The sequence below is a fragment of the Podarcis raffonei genome, chromosome 15, assembly GCF_027172205.1.
Source record: "Podarcis raffonei isolate rPodRaf1 chromosome 15, rPodRaf1.pri, whole genome shotgun sequence".
In the NCBI taxonomy this organism is placed as follows: Eukaryota; Metazoa; Chordata; class Lepidosauria; order Squamata; family Lacertidae; genus Podarcis; species Podarcis raffonei.
Window position 1 is genome coordinate 10,036,236 of NC_070616.1, and position 16,162 is coordinate 10,052,397.

At 46.9% G+C, this 16,162-nt stretch overlaps 1 protein-coding gene across 4 annotated transcripts in view; it reads left to right on the plus strand.

Moving 5' to 3' along the window:
- The window catches only part of CALN1 (calneuron 1), a 142,219-nt gene that overhangs the window by 113,833 nt on the left and 12,224 nt on the right, over positions 1 to 16,162 (plus strand). The gene's annotated exons all lie outside the window — the stretch shown is intronic.

The window sequence follows — 16,162 nt, forward strand, 5'->3', positions numbered from 1 at the left end:
GACTTCTAAAATGTTTGGCAACCGAGGTGCAATGGGCTTCGGCAAAGTCCATTGAGAAAATAGAGAACCACGGTTCAGAAGCCGTTCAACTTCCAAGGCACATTTGAAAATGGAAACATTCACTTCCAGGTTTTTGGCATTCGGGTTCTGAATCATTCGGCTTCCGAGACTCTCAAAAATGTTGAGCTTCTGCAGCCATGAGCTCTCTGTGACAGTGCTGCTTACATGCTGTCAGGGAACTGCCATCGGAGGAGCAGGAGGTGAAAGGGCTCACAGAGGCTGAGAGAGACTATTCGGCTGAGGAGGGAACCAGCAGGGGGAGAGGTGGAGTTCCAAGGGAAAGTGAGTCAGAGGGAGGGCTCAGAGACACTTCCAGCGAAAATAGTGGGGAGGTTTCAGGACCTCCCATAGGGACACCTACTCCTCGCCGGAAACCGTCACGCCGAGAGTCCAGAAGACGCGTTTCCGTTAAGGAGCTTTTATGCTGGAAGAAGTTCCGTAAACGCCCACTGTCCGATTCTACGAGCGACTGATGGAGCCATGCTTAAGGAGCTCCGTCACAGACAGAGGTTTGTGGACTTAGCCAAACTCTGAGGGACTAGGATTTTACGCACAAGCCGCTCACCATCCCATCACACATGCCTACTCTTATTTGGTCCACAGTCAAAAACCTCTTACCTTCATGAAGTTCTTCCCAATGTTCAACTGGAATCTCCTTTCTTTTTAGCAATAAAACTGCTAGCAGATTTGCAAAGCTAAGCAGGGTCCATCCAGTATGATTTCAAATTGAGGGGGGGGGGTGTGTGTGTTGAGATTCCTGCATTGTCCCTTCCAACTCTACAGTTCTACGATTCTAAGGGACACGGGTGGCAATGTGGTCTAAACCACTGAGCCTCTTGGGCTTGCTGATCGGAAGGTCGTGGTTCGAATCCTCACAATGGAGTGAGCTCCCGTTGCTCTGTCCCAGCTCCTGCCTACCTATCAGTTCCAAAGCAAGCCAGTGCAAATAGATAAATAGGTACTGCTGTGGCAGGAAGGTAAATGGTGTTTCCATGCGCTCTGGTTTCTGCCACGGTGCCCCGTTGTGCCAGAAGCAGTTTAGTCATGCTGGCCACACGACCCGGAAAGCTGTCTATGGAAAAACATCAGCTCCCTCAGCCTGAAAGCGAGATGAGTGCCACAACCCCTTTGCCTTTGACTGGACTTAACCGTCCAGAGGTCCTTTCCCTTTACCTTCTACAATTCTATGAATTCACTGGTTTGGGTCCTCCCCTCTGGAACAGCAGAAAACAGGTCTGCTCCATTTTCCATGTGACATCCCTTCAGATATTTGAAGAAGAGTATCAAATCACACACAAACCCCAGTCTTCTCCATGCTAAACATTCCCAGCTCCCTCCATAATTTATTATGTGGTTTCGTTTCCAGCTTTGATCTATGATTAGATCTCACCAATATTACCAAGATCTATATCAGCACTGTGCAGAAGAGTGAGGATGGCAGGCATCTCTCTCTTGTTTCTCTTCATTAGTAAAATTGAAGCCTGTTAGTGCGCACAAGTGCATTAGCGGGGGACTGCATTTGCAAAATAACGCGCATAAAGTGCTGCCCTGGTCTGGTAATTGTCACCTTGGGATAAAGCCCAGTTGAGTAGCTGTTACAATTAGATTTGTCACCTTACCAAATAAAATGTAATTGCAAGAGCCCAGCGGCTAGGCTTTCCTGTACAAGGCTGAATTGCATGGGGAGGAAAATCCTGTTAGTGAGAAGAGTTCTGAGGACCTGTGGGCTTCTAGCCATGATGGCTATGCTGTGACTCCACAGTCAGAGGCAGCAAAGTTTCTGGGTACCACTTTCTGGAAAATGCAGGAGGGGTGATTGCTCTTGTGCCCGGGCCATTGGCCTAATCCATCAGGCTCTTCTTATCTTCTTATAACATACTGGTCAGGATGCTAAACAGGAACCCTGTTATCTCTTGCAAGAAGGTACACCAGGCTCCATCAGATACCGCTAGGCCCAAGGCTACCCAGTAGTTAAACTATATAATGATATAAGAGCTTCCACACACTATTTGCGTGCTGAGGTCCCCCAAAACACCCCTACCCCAATAACTCACACATCACTCATAAATTTTTGTTTAAGGTTTTTGGCATAATTTTGGCCACAACTTTATTAAACATACAAATTGTGAGTGGTTGCTTAGGCATTGGTTATGACTATCTGTCCCCCCCGCCTTGGGGGACAGCACTGACTCCCGGATTCCAGCGAAAGCCAGTGTGGAGGAACAAGATCAGGGATAACTGGAGCTGCGACACAGACCCTCAGCTTCTCCCCGCATGCTCCCAGGGGCTTACGCGGCCCGCACCCGATTCCAGGGGTTTGGACGAAAGAATGGTAAGCCCCTGAATTCCTTTAACGGAATTCCCGTGCAGCAGCAGCAGCATTGGAGGGGCAGGCACAGCCAATCCATACCCCTCCACCAACCAATTTAAACCAATGCCTAACCGCCAACCTTACAAGTTGTGACGATTTGCTATGCAGTAGGCAAAAACCAAATGGCACACACTAATCAGCCAAATGGAAAAATTCCTACCAGGCCCCCGCACCAAGGCGGACGACCCCATGACAGGCATAGCAAGGTCAAAGCACAAGCCCAAAAGGGAGGGCGGGCGGGTGATCTGGTTCCCACATTGAAAGAGAAAGCAGCTTGCTGTGAACCTTGTTTAAATAACCTGTTCCCACCCCCAAATTGGCAACATCAATTTTATCCCAGCAACTCAAACAGCCAATCCTTGCCAGGCCTCTCTATCTTATCCTGCCTGGCAACTACAGGGTGTCTTGCTAGGCCCCATCCGCAACACGTGCTCTCCTTTAGTGAGAACATGCTTTATGAAAACAGATATAGGTGGTGTGAGAACATATAGCCGCTTTGAGGATGCTGGATTAGATTGGCCTTTCACCTGATCCAGCAGGGCTCTTTATATGTTCTCTATTTAAAGAATGATGGGCTGCTGCTGCTGCACTGTGAGTTGGGAAGGCTGCTCCCTCCTCAGGCTGATTCCACCTGGCCCAGGGGGCGGGGCCCAGACTGACTCACCACCGCCACAGCTTAAGAGGCCTCATGAGGCACTGGGACACTGCTGCTGCACCGTGGGGGTTGAGGAAGGCCGCTCCCTCCTGTAGGCCCACTCCACCAGGCCTAGGGGGCGGGGCCCACACTCGCCACCGCTACTGTTTTAAGGACACTGGTGTTGCCGCAGCAAATGTTTAAAATGTTTTTATATATTTTAAAGTGTTTTATAGGGGTTTTTACTTTTTACTTTGTTGTACCACCGTGAACGGTGGTTTTTATTGATGTATTTTTATCTTGTTCCGTTTTATTTTGGTTTGGGGTTGGATATTGAGTGGGGTGGGGATTTGTTTTGTTGGTACAATTGTTTTTGGTTTGATTTGTTTTTCTATTTTGTAAATGGAGGTTGGTTTGAGGCTTGGGATTGCTACCGTAGTGGGGCAAGGGAGGTATGGTGGTGGGGGCAGATGTCATAGGCGAAGGGGATCGAGATACGGATATGCTCGTACCCCTTCCAATCTGCGCCCCATCCCGAGGGACGAAGGTAGGGTGAGCAAGGATTACTCACCTCCGTCACTGGTGTTGTGCAATGCCAGGTCTATAGGCAACAAAACCGCCACCCTGAGAGACTTCTTCACCTCGCACGGGGTTGACCTGGCTTGTGTGACGGAGACCTGGGTGCGCGAAGGGGAAACTGTTACCTTACGAGAGATGGCGCCCCCGGGTTTCTCCGTCCTCCACCAGTCGCGGACAGTGGGCCGGGGGGGGAGGGGTGGCATTATTAATCCGAGAAGACTGTTCTTTCAGGGCTCTACCATCGCCATCGATCCCCGGCATTGAATGTGTTGGCCTAGTGTGGGGCTCTGAGGTGAGCTTGGCTGTCTGGCTGGTGTACCGGCCACCTAGCGCACCAGCAGCCACCCTGTCAGGCCTGCTGGAGGCGGTGGCCGGCTGGGCCTTGGAGTTCCCTAACCTATTGGTATTGGGGGACTTCAACATCCATGCTGATGCCACTCCCTACTCGCAGGCTCTGGACCTGGTGTCTTCCATGGTGACACTAGGGCTCTCCCAGTTTGTTTCGGGCCCCACACATCAAGCAGGCCACACGCTGGATTTGATCTTTGGCGCCGGTATAGATGTGATCATGTCTCCTTCGATGAAGGTGCCATGGTCTGATCACTACGCACTGAAAGCCAGGATTGATTTTCCACCCCCACCCTGCTTAGGTGGCGAGCCAATTTGGGCTCGCCCGCAGAGGCTGATGGACCCTGATAGATTCCGTCAGGCCTTGCGGGACCTTGCTCCCCCTGGCGACTCATTGACTGAGCTTGTTGAGGGCTGGAATATCCAGCTCCTAGCAGCCATCGATGAGATCGCACCTAGGCGCCCTCTGTGACCCCGCAGAAACCGGGCTCCCTGGTTTACCGAGGAGCTTCGGAAAATGAAGCGGGACCTCAGACGGCTAGAGCGAGTATGGCAGGGTGCCCGTGACGGAGCCTCAAGAACATCTTATAGGGTTTTTATGAAAACCTACGAGATGGCAGTGAAGGCCGCTAAGAAGTCCTACTTCTCGGCCTCCATTGCCTCCGCTAGCTCTCGCCCGGTGCAATTATTTAGTATAATTAGGTCTTTAACGTCCCTTGAAGGACAGCCAAATTTAAATAACAATTCGACACACAGCTGTGAGGCATTTGCGAGCTTTTTTGCGGAGAAGGTCCTGTTGCTCCGCCATGACCTCCCTGCCAATTTGGATACAATAAAGGAACTGGAGGCCCCTCGACTGTCCTCGGGTCCAGTATTGGACCACTTTGACCGGATATCCCCAGCCGATGTGGACAGACTCCTCCAAGCTGGAAAGCTCACCACCTGTCCTCTTGACCCGTGCCCGTCTTGGCTGATTAGTGTGTGTCCAGACGAGGTGCGGGCCCCCCTGGGTGATATCATCAATTTGTCCCTTGGCACCGGGATATTCCCAGGGGAACTGAAGGAGGCAGTGGTGCGTCCGCTCTTAAAGAAAACATCATTAGATCCTTTAGATCTATCCAATTACCGCCCGGTTTCGAATCTTCCATTCCTGGGTAAGGTGATTGAGAGAGCGGTTGCTGAACAGCTTGGTAGGTTTCTGGATGAAACATCGGCTCTCGATCTATTCCAGTCCGGCTTCCGCGCTGGTCATGGGACCGAGACAGCTCTGGTCGCCCTAACAGATGATCTCCGCAGGCAGCTGGATCGAGGCGGGTCGGGGCTGCTGATTCTTCTAGACCTGTCAGCAGCCTTCGACATGGTCGATCACGAACTCCTGGACCACCGCCTTGCCAACGTGGGGATCCAGGGCACAGTCCTTCAATGGCTGCGCTCGTTTCTCTCTGGTCGGGGACAGAGGGCGGCACTTGGGGGGGAATTGTCATCGCGCCACTCCTTGGTGTGTGGAGTGCCTCAGGGTGCGATTCTCTCCCCGATGCTTTTTAACATCTTTATGCGCCCCCTCGCCCAGCTTGTCCGGAGTTTTGGGCTGGGTTGCCATCAGTATGCCGATGACACCCAACTCTATCTGTTGATGGACGGCCATCCTGACTCGGCCCCAGATACACTGACCAGATGTCTGGAAGCTGTGGCTGGATGGTTACATGGGAGCCGGTTGAAGTTAAATCCTTCGAAGACAGAGGTCCTCTGGCTGGGACGGAGCGATATGGGATTGAGCGGGCAACTCCCATCTCTTGCGGGGGTGCAATTAGTGCCAGCATCGTCCGTTAAGAGTTTGGGTGTAATCTTCGATACCTCCCTCTCTATAGAGGCGCAGATTACAGCTATAACAAAGGCGGCATTTTTTCATCTCCGCCAAGCTAAGCAGTTGGCTCCTTATCTCTCTCGCCCTGACCTAGCCACTGTGATCCACGCGACGGTCACCTCCAGACTGGATTATTGTAACTCGCTCTACGTGGGGCTGCCCTTGAGACTGACCCAGAAACTCCAGCGGGTGCAGAATGCCGTGGCGAGACTCCTTATGGGGTCTTCGCTGCGAGATCATATTCATCCGGTACTATACCAGCTGCACTGGCTCCCAGTGGAGTACAGGATCAGGTTTAAGGTGCTGGTTTTAACCTTTAAAGCCCTATACGGCCTAGGACCCTCGTACCTACGGGACCGCCTCTCCTGGTATGTCCCACAGAGAAATTTACGGTCTGCAAATAAAAACATCCTAAAGATCCCAGGCCACAGAGAGGTTAGGCTGGCCTCAACTAGAGCCAGGGCTTTCTCGGCCGCGGCTCCAATCTGGTGGAACGCTCTGTCACAAGAGACTAGGGCCCTGCGGGACCTGACATCTTTCTGCAGGGCCTGCAAGACAGAGCTGTTCCACCAGGCCTTTGGTCAGGGCGCAGCCTGACCGCCTCCTCTGGCAATCTGCACAGAATTTTGCTTGATGGTTGCCATTAATTTGATTTGAATTTGATTTTAATTAATTTTATAATGAATGTTTTTAGAATGTTGGACTATTTTGATTGTTGTTAACCGCCCTGAGCCCAGCTTTGGCTGGGGAGGGCAGGATATAAATAAAATTTATTAATATTGTTGTTGTTGTTGTTGTTGTTGTTGTTGTTGTTGTTGTTGTTGTTATGTTTTACCATATTGGCCCGAATATAATCCACACTTTTTTTTTCCAAATTCCGACCATGAAAAGTTAAAAGTGTGGGTTAGATTTATGACCTTATGCTGCTGGCAAAGTGGTGTGGCTCCCCCCCCCCATAAGCAGCCTGGGAGCACAGGGCATTGTCGCAACACCTGCCCGCCACTCCCAAGCCTCTGCCGAGCCACCGGAAAGAAGGGGAAGGGGGGAAGGCCGCTGGCAAAGCAGTGTGGTCCCCCCCTCAAGAGCAGCCCAGGTATTGCCTTTTCTCTCCCCTTAATGCAGCTTATTTGCGGGTACGGCTTATATTCGGGCCAATATGGTATTTGCAAATCTTTGTCATACAAGAGAACTTAAAACCAAACACACACACACAAACACATTTTTCTCTTTTTTTCTTTCAGGATTTTTACATACATTATTTCCTTCCAGTTTTTAAATTTCCCATACAATTTTTCCTTCCCCTCCCTTCCCACCCACACCCATATCTGTTGGAAGGGTTCAAACATCTATCCTCAGCCACAGGCATAGCGTCTTTAGTTTCCACCGAATGTGTTTTGTTCCAGTAGTTTCTATCCATTTAAGATAGAAGTTCCATCTGTTCCTTATCGTGATGGACTTCTTTTTTTATTTGAGTAGGGAGATCAAATACAAATTTGATCTCTGCAGAGGGGACAGTGCTCCAAAAAATGAAGCATTTCCTCCTCTGCAGAGACCTAAGGTTCATCCTGTAACTGACAATCATGCTTCCAGTACCAATCAGCTGATTGGTGGTTGTGGCAACCCTCTTTGCATGTTGGCCAGTTTCAGTCCCCTGGAATCATTGCAGCAGGTGATGGACAAGTGGGTGGGACTGTGGAGGTGGCCGGATCCAGTTCCTCACTTCTGATGTGTATTGGCACACCCACCCACACAATTTCCCCAGCCAAAATACAAAAGGAAATTATCCATTATATTCAACTTCTATAATAACCTTCTCCGTCTGAAATGTTTGTGGATCAAAATGAATTGATCTTGTCTCTAGAGGCAAAATAAATAGCACACTATGGGAAGCAATAATGTGAAGTGCCAGCAGAAGCAAGATCATTAATTATATGCCCTCGGTTGCATTTGGCCTATAAAAGGAGCATCTTTGCTCAGCTATTTTTATTTTCGAGCTGATTTAAATGTTATTTCAAAGCTGTGTAAATCTCCGGCTTCAGAATGGAAAGTGAACCAAAGTGGGCATTTTTCTGCTGCTGCTGCTGCTGCTGCTGCTGCTATAATTTCTGAGAAGTTGTCCATCGCCTCTTTTTAATCAAATTCAAACCCGCAAAATATTGAGTTGTTATGTGATGTGAGTAGCCCATTTTGAAAAAGGGGAGGATGGCTGACCACACAGGCAAGTGGACCATTTGTTCCCACTAGGGCTGAGTGCCTGATTTGACCAAATCTCCAAATGAATTGGGCCAATTCCGGGAAAATCCAGGCTTTCCCTGAGTCAACTGTAGATAGCCCTGAATTGCCTTGGGCTATCTAGAGTGACCTGAACCGGTCAAGTGATGGTGGTCAGGCAGAGTCAGGCATCCTCTCCTCCCCCAATAGCCTCAGAGGCAAGAAGAACAAACAATTCGTATTGTATGGCTTTTTATTCAGTCATCTGGTTGCAAGACAAAGGATCCATGTCTCCATGCATAGGAGATGTTGGCTACTCTGAGTCCCTCCTCTTCCATCTCCCACAACATCCTGGAAGCCTACAGGAAGTCACAGGAGTCACATCCCTCTGCATTCTCTGGGTTTTCTTCCCCTTTTCTTTTTTATTGGTTTCCACATATTACATTACAATACAGATGTACCAAAGCCAACACCATTTCTTCCCCATCCCCCCATACATTTACATTTCCTCAATCCATCATATTATTCTTTCCTCCTTCCTCCCACTTCCCTCTGCCCCCACTCGATTTCCTCCACATTATACAATTTACAATAATCTTTGCATTCTACAATCTTCTCAAATCATCTGTATATTCTTATTATCTTTCCTTACTAATTTTTATTCCGTCCAGTACTTCACATTTTAATCTAGGCATATTAGCGTATCTTTTTTTTGAGCAATATTTTGCCATATATTCATCAAAACATTTCCTTCCCTCTGCATTCTCTGTTTGTGAATGCGGAGGGACCTTCTAGCCCTTGAACTGGGAGGGTTTTCCATACTCTCCAGGGAGGTCCCTGTTGTCTCCTCTCTAATTCCCCCCTCCTCACCCTCCACTATCTCATAATTCGGGATTTCCTCATTCAGCTGGACATCATCCCTGTCTCTCTCTGCTCCTGAAACTGCTGGAGACGGGGAGGGTGAAACTTCCCACTCCTCCTTCTCTTCTGAGAAGAGCCGATCAGACTGAGGGCTCATTTCCCATTCCTCCTGTTCAGTCCAGTCCCTGACAGGCAGGAAACAGTGGCAGGCTTTGGGTGGGAAGAAGGAAGCCAGGTAGGCAGAAAGAAGAAAGTCAAGTGGGCAGAGAGAAGGAAACTTTGTGAAAAAGCTTAGGAGGAAGGAGAAGAGAAGGGCTGGATCTAGATATATATATATAAACATTTCAGGAAAATGCGTTGGAAACCTCATAATGGGAAATCACGTTTCTGAAAGACTGAACTCTACAGCGCCATCTGATGTCACATTGTTATAACACATTTATAACACCCCCCCCCCAATGTATCTGAGTCCAATGACCTCCCTGCCTGAGTGCATCTTCCAGGGAGTGGTGGTGGTGGATGTCTTTGGATGTGGGGTGTTCCTTTGCAAGTGGATTTTCTGAAGTGTAGGTGGGTTACCATGAGGCAAGACACAGTGATAACAGCAAGAACCTTTATTGAACTAACAGAACTGGACAACAGGGGCAAAGCAACTGCTCATATACATTTCTGAAGGCCTGGGCCACTCCCACTCCCAATGTGATTGGCTGTCTAAACTTCCAAGCTGCAAATCATGACTCAGAGTTTAAGGACTAATGGCAGAGGCCCAAAACCTGAAATGTCCTGTGATTGGATATCATGTATCGAATCAGAACACAGGGGCTCAGAATCCTTAGTCCAGATTCAGGCTCAAGCAAACACAGACCACTGAATACATAACATTTTCCATCTCACCTTTCCTATCCATTGACTGCCTCTCCTTCCTTCCTGATGCCCCACCCCCTGAAGCAGCACCCCCCCCCCAGAATCGAATCCTCTGCTCCATGGTTACTGAGCAGATTATTCAATTGGGGAGGAGGGGAGGCAGTGTGTTTCTTTGAAAGCAGGGTGCTCCTTTGGGGACTCCACTCACCTGCAGTACAATCCTTTGCAAATCTGTGAAGATTGAAACCAACGGCACCCCACTCTAGATGGAAGGGGAGTAGATGCAATGTCTCATTCCCTCTTCTAACCATACACAGGATTGCAGCAAAAAACGATATTTCTATATTTGGTGTGGGCGGGCATGTGACTTTCATCTCTGAATGGGTTTATCAGCACAAAGAAATATTTCTTGCATTTTTGCAAACCATACAATGCTATTAGTGTGTGTGTGTGTGATACATTAAAAAATAGGTAAAAATCAATTAGGTATTGCAATGTGCGGTATGTGGGTGTCGCTGTGGCCTAAACCACTGAATCTCTTGAGCTTACTGATCGGAAGGTTGGCAGTTTGAATCCCCACAACGGGGTGAGCTCCCATTGCTCTGTCCCGGCTTCTGCCAACCTAGCAATTCAAAAGCACATCAGTGCAAGTAGATAAATAGGTACCACTGTGGCTGGAAGGTAAACAGCATTTCCATGCACTCTGGTTTCCGTCACAGTGTTCCATTGCACCAGAAGTGGTTTAGTCATGCTGGCCACCTGACCCGGAAAGCTGTCTGTGGACAAACACCAGCTCCTTCGGCCTGAAAGTGAGATGAGCGCCGCACCCCATAATCACCTTTGACTGGACTTAATCGTCCAGGGTTCTGTTACCTTTTACCTTATGACCTCATGCATGTTTATTCAGCTCAGAAGCAGTCTTCTATTTAGTGAGATATTTCCTGTTGTTTCCCATCTTAAAAAGATGTTGCGAAATGGCTTCTGCTGGAAGTTTACTAGCAAACCTTAGATCTGAAGTGGTGGTGTGAGTGTTATTTTATTTGTGCCATCTGTACCATTTAGAAGGCAATAGTGTATCATGTTGGATTTTTCCGTGACATATACATGAAGTACAGTGCAGAAAAAAGCCTGGGGGCAATGAAGACTATTGTAGTAAGTATGCTTGCTTTCCCACTATGGAGTTAGAATGCTTGGACTAGAACCTGGGAGACCAGGGTTCAAATCACTGCTCAGCCATGAAACTCAATGGGTGACCTTGGGCCAGTCCCTGTCTCCAAACCTAATCTACCTCACAAGGTTGTTTTGAGGATAAAATAGGAGGAGGAGAACCATGTATGCTGCCTTCAGCTCCTCAGAGGAAAGTGGGAATATAAATGTGAAAAATGAATAACAAAGATTAATGTAGGGCTGAATTACTAATATGAAGTAGACACAGCTAGGAGAGTAATTGCTGTTTGAGATCTATAAACATATTTGAGAAATAACATTTGCATGGAGATTTCCAGTTCTTTGAGAAGCCATGAGTGCTAAATGGTGCCTTTTATAATTTCTAAGTTGATTTCCAATTAAAACTTGCAAGTTTTCTCTGTTGGGAATTTCTCACACGTCTGGACTAGAAAGTGAAGACTTTGCAAGATTATGTGTTCCCTTTGATTTGGAGGAAATCCAATTTCAGCATCCATTGAGATTTGAAATTTGGAGGCAGGGGGAGGGACATGCATGCAGGATTCTTAGATCTTGTAGCTTCTAAGTCATCCCAACTGTTTTCTCCTTTTCATCTTATTTTCTTATTATTATTTTAGTTTAACTCTATGAGGTTAATTGAATTGACATAAGATTAGCATACAACCCATTCTCTACTGGGGCATTATCATGCTACAGAATTGGCTTAATAACTTGCATCAAGGGGCTTGGGTTTCTATAAACCTGGTCCAATAAACCTTATCTTCCTGCTAGAATCCAGAAAGTTTAATACCAAGTAACCCGTTCTACATTGGGAAGATGTTTGCTGCTAATGCTGCAGTTGTCCATGCACTGACAACCTCAAGGCTGGATTACTGCAATGGGCTTAGTTGGTGCAAGACATAGTGGTTAGTTTGCTTGTGACTACTACTGCCATCATATAGCACTTTAATTGGAGGATGCTGACTGGCTGCCAATTTGCTACTGAGTCAGGTTCAAGGTGTTACTGCTCATATATAAGGATATACACAGCCCAAGACCAGATTGCTCGAGATACCACTTTATTCCTTATACTGTATTTTCCCATGTATAAGGCGCCCCCATGTATAAGATAGGGCTGGCATGTTGTGAAAAGCAAAAAATTGGACGCTATGACGACTCTCATTTTAAATACTCCTACTATATGTAGGCTATACAGTAGAAGCTGTGATACATTGCTGAGGGGGCAGGAGAAGAGAAGAGGAAAGCAAGTCTTCAGTCACCAGTTATGTCAATATCTCATCCAGAAAGTATAGCCACAGACATTTTAGCAAATTTGAAAAATCCACCTGGAAAGAAATTTTACCCCTGAAAAAGAGGATGAGCACATCACCCCATAATCACCTTTGACTGGACTAGAAGATGCCCTAGAAGACTGGGTTATCGTTTTTACTTTTATTATGCATTTTGTGGTTTTATATCTTGATTTTATTCTGTGAACCGACCTGAGACCCCCGCGGATAGGGTGGTATATAAATTCAATACATACATACATATATACATAATATTTTTGAAACCCAAATTAAGAAATCAATATTTTAAACATCAAACAGAACAACTTTGAACTTTTTTTGGGGGGGGGAGGTCGCCCAAAGTTGTTGAGTTTTTTTGCAGAGGTCGCCCAAAGTTAGGGCTGCCAAAGCCCAAAGCCCTGTGTATTCACCATCTCTATGTAAGACATCCCCCACTTTTTGACTAAAAAAATTATCAAAAATATTCTCTTATATGCGGGAAAATATACGGTAAATATCCAGCTGGTCACTATGATTCTCCCAAAGATATCAGAAGCCTGCTCTGAAGTCACTCAGCCTCTTCCTGATATACAGGTGTGGTGCGTGCTGCATTTCTGCTTGAGGTGAAACTCAGTGCTTTTCCTCTTATCTGCATTTTCAGCAAAGCATCAGCTTCTATCCAGATCCCAAGAGATCTCATGCACTATTGTGAGGTTTTGGCAAGATCTCACAACATCCCTCTGGAAACCAGTGCCTCTGCCAGGGCCATTTCTCCACTGGCAGTGTAGGTGGGAGCAATGGAGTAGTAGTAGTAGTAGTAGTAGTAGTAGTAATAATAATAATAATAATAATAATAATAATAATAATAATAATTATACCCCATCCTCCCCAGCCAAAACCGGGCTCAGAGTGGCTAACACCAAACATATAACATACAGTCATACCTCATGTTACGTCCGCTTCATGTTATTTTCCTTCAAGATACATCCCGTGGTGACTCGGAAGTACCAGAAAGGGTTACTTCCGGGTTTCGCCACTCACACATGCACAGAAGCACAAAATGACATTACACGCATGCGCAGAAGCGGCAAATCGCAACCTGCATGTGCGCAGACATGCCGCTGCGGGTTGCGTTCTCTTCATGTTGCGAACGGGCCTCCAGAACGGATCCCGTTCGCAACCAGAGGTACCACTGTATTAGCATAAAATCAGGCAATCAATTAAAATACATCCTAAAATCAAATCAGAATCAAAGTGAAATCCAGTCAGATGGCAACCCGCAGATTAGGGTTGGGGACCTTAAATGCTCACCGGCTTAACGGTTTGTACTGATCTTATATGAGCCTGTGAGAAAAGTTGGGGGGCCACATTCATACAGGTTCTTATAAGGAGAGAGGGGGAGTCAGACTGGACCCCGGCAGAAGAGGAAAGGCAGGTTCCACACCTAAGGCTCTTGCCGCTCAAGGCAGAAGCTTCACCTCACCTCCTCAGTGGGTTGATTCTGCTGATCTTACATGGGACAGAAGAGTAAAAATCAGCATTCAACTGAAGCAAAATTTCTGGGGAACTTCTAAGCAGGAGCCTTAAAAGTGTCGTTTCTTGGTTGTGTAGGTGATTTCCCAGAGGGTCACAGGACATCAGGGATTAAGTTCGGGAGAATAATACACCTGTCAGGGCTTTTATTGTGTTGATACGTGGTCTTGCCCGCCTTTATGGTTCTCCGCTGTGCCTTTTATAACCCAAGTGAAGTGTCACTCAGCTGATTCAGGTTGCTGATGTCAAAATTAATCAAAATTCTCCTGACTTCATAGCAGTGTGTTTGCATGCAATACGTAGCGCTGCTTCCCATCACGGCATCTCCTCTCTAAATCCTTCTCTCACTTGCAGTGGTTATTCTTTTTTAAAATAACAAGCAAGCCAAGCACACCTGCATTAGGGCTCCATTTGCATGTGCTATGCTGTCAACTCCTCTCCCCCCCCAAAAAAAATGGTGTTTGAATTTTCTAAGGATGCATCATTCTTGCTTCAGGTAGCCCTCCCTTCTCTGCAGCAGCACCCGGCATAGTAATGAGGCGGTTACCATGGAAATATGAGCATGACTCGTTCTGCCGTGTAGCTCTTCTGATTTTTATGAACTTCTTTCCAGCTTCTGGAAAGCTTCCCGCGGAATGTGTGCGATAGCCGCGGAGATGAGAGCACTGCAATGCAAAGTGAAATCTCTCTCACACACATGCACACACATAAACACACATATGCACTCCATTATTATTTCAATGAGGCTATTTTAAGGACAGCAATAGGGGGTGGGAAATGAGTAGACTACAGGAATTGTTTTAGTTAGGAACACAGGAAAAATAGGAACCTGCCTTACGCCAGACCTATTAATACACCTAGTTCTGTATTATCTCTACTGACTGGCAATGGCTCCCCAGGGCTTTAGGGGAGAGATGGAGATGGACTGGAGCTGGGGAGAGATGGAGATGGAGATGGACTTTTGCTTGCAATCCAGGAGCTCTACCACTGAGTTGCAGTCTCTTCCCCCCCCCCGCAAAACCCCCCAGCCAAGACCAATGTATTCCCTTCCCCAGTACAGTGGTACCTCGGGTTAAGAACTTAATCCGTTCTGGAGGTCCGTTCTTAACCTGAAACTGTTCTTAACCTGAGGTACCACTTTAGCTAATGGGGCCTCCCACTGCCGCCGCCACACGATTTCTGTTCTCAACCTGAAGCAAAGTTCTTAACCCGAGGTACTATTTCTGGGTTAGCAGAGTCTGTAACCTGAAGTGTCTGTAACCTGTAGCGTCTGTAACCTGAGGTATCACTGTATGCCTGAATGAACGTCTCCACCCCCATCGTTCTGCCCGGACACTGAGGACCAGCTCCGAGGGCCTTCTGGTGGTTCCTTCCCTGCGAGAAGTGAGGTTACAGGGAACCAGACAGAGGGCCTTCTCAGTAGTGGTGCCCACCCTGTGGAACGCCCTCCAATCAGATGTCAAGGAAATAAACAACTACCTGACTTTTAAAAGACATCTGAAGGCAGTCCTGTTTTGGGAAGTTTTAAGTGTTTTATGTTTTATTGTGCTTTTAATTCTGTTGGGAGCCTCCCAGAGTGGCTGGGGAAACCCAGTCCGATGGGCGGGGGTATAAATAAATTATTATTATTATTATTATTATTATTATTATTATTATTCCCCATCCATATATTTTAAAACAGGAAGCTGACTTATACTGAGTCAGTCCATTGGTCCAACTAGTTCAGTAATGTCCACACTGGCTGATAGACAGGAAATATTCCCAGTCCTAAGTGGAGATGCCAGAGATTGAATCTGGAACCTTCAGTGAGCCAGAACCACCAGCACTTAATACTTTTGTCTGAGTTTTTCTCTTTTCTTCCATAAAAAGAAATCTAGATTTGGAAGGGACCTCAATCCCTCTCAGTAAAGCGATGTAGTTCAATCCCTCTCAGTAAAGAATCTACAAGGCAGGATGTAGATTATAGCTTCCCTGACAGATGCTTAAAAATGCTTAGGATTGCAGTGTAAGGCTGCCCAGTCTTGACCAAGTTACCTGGGAGTAAGCTCCATTGAATACAGTGGGACTTCTTTCTGAGTAGACACTGTAAGGCTCCATTTACAGCAAATGAATCAACACCCCCCGTGTTTCCTAAAAACAAATAAATGGCTGGCTGTAGAAGCATGTAGTTAAAGAATTTAAAGAAGATTGGCTACATTTTCCTCCAAAATTACAAGAAGGGCTTCGTATGCCAGCTTCGCTATTTCCTTCATTTAGTGCAGGTTTCTACTGGTTTTTCTCCAGTAGAAACAGGGCTTTGTTTTTGCACCTACACTCACACACAGAGAGAACACTTTAATTATTCTCCGAGACATGGAGGGGAGGAAAAAGGAAAACCGGGACAT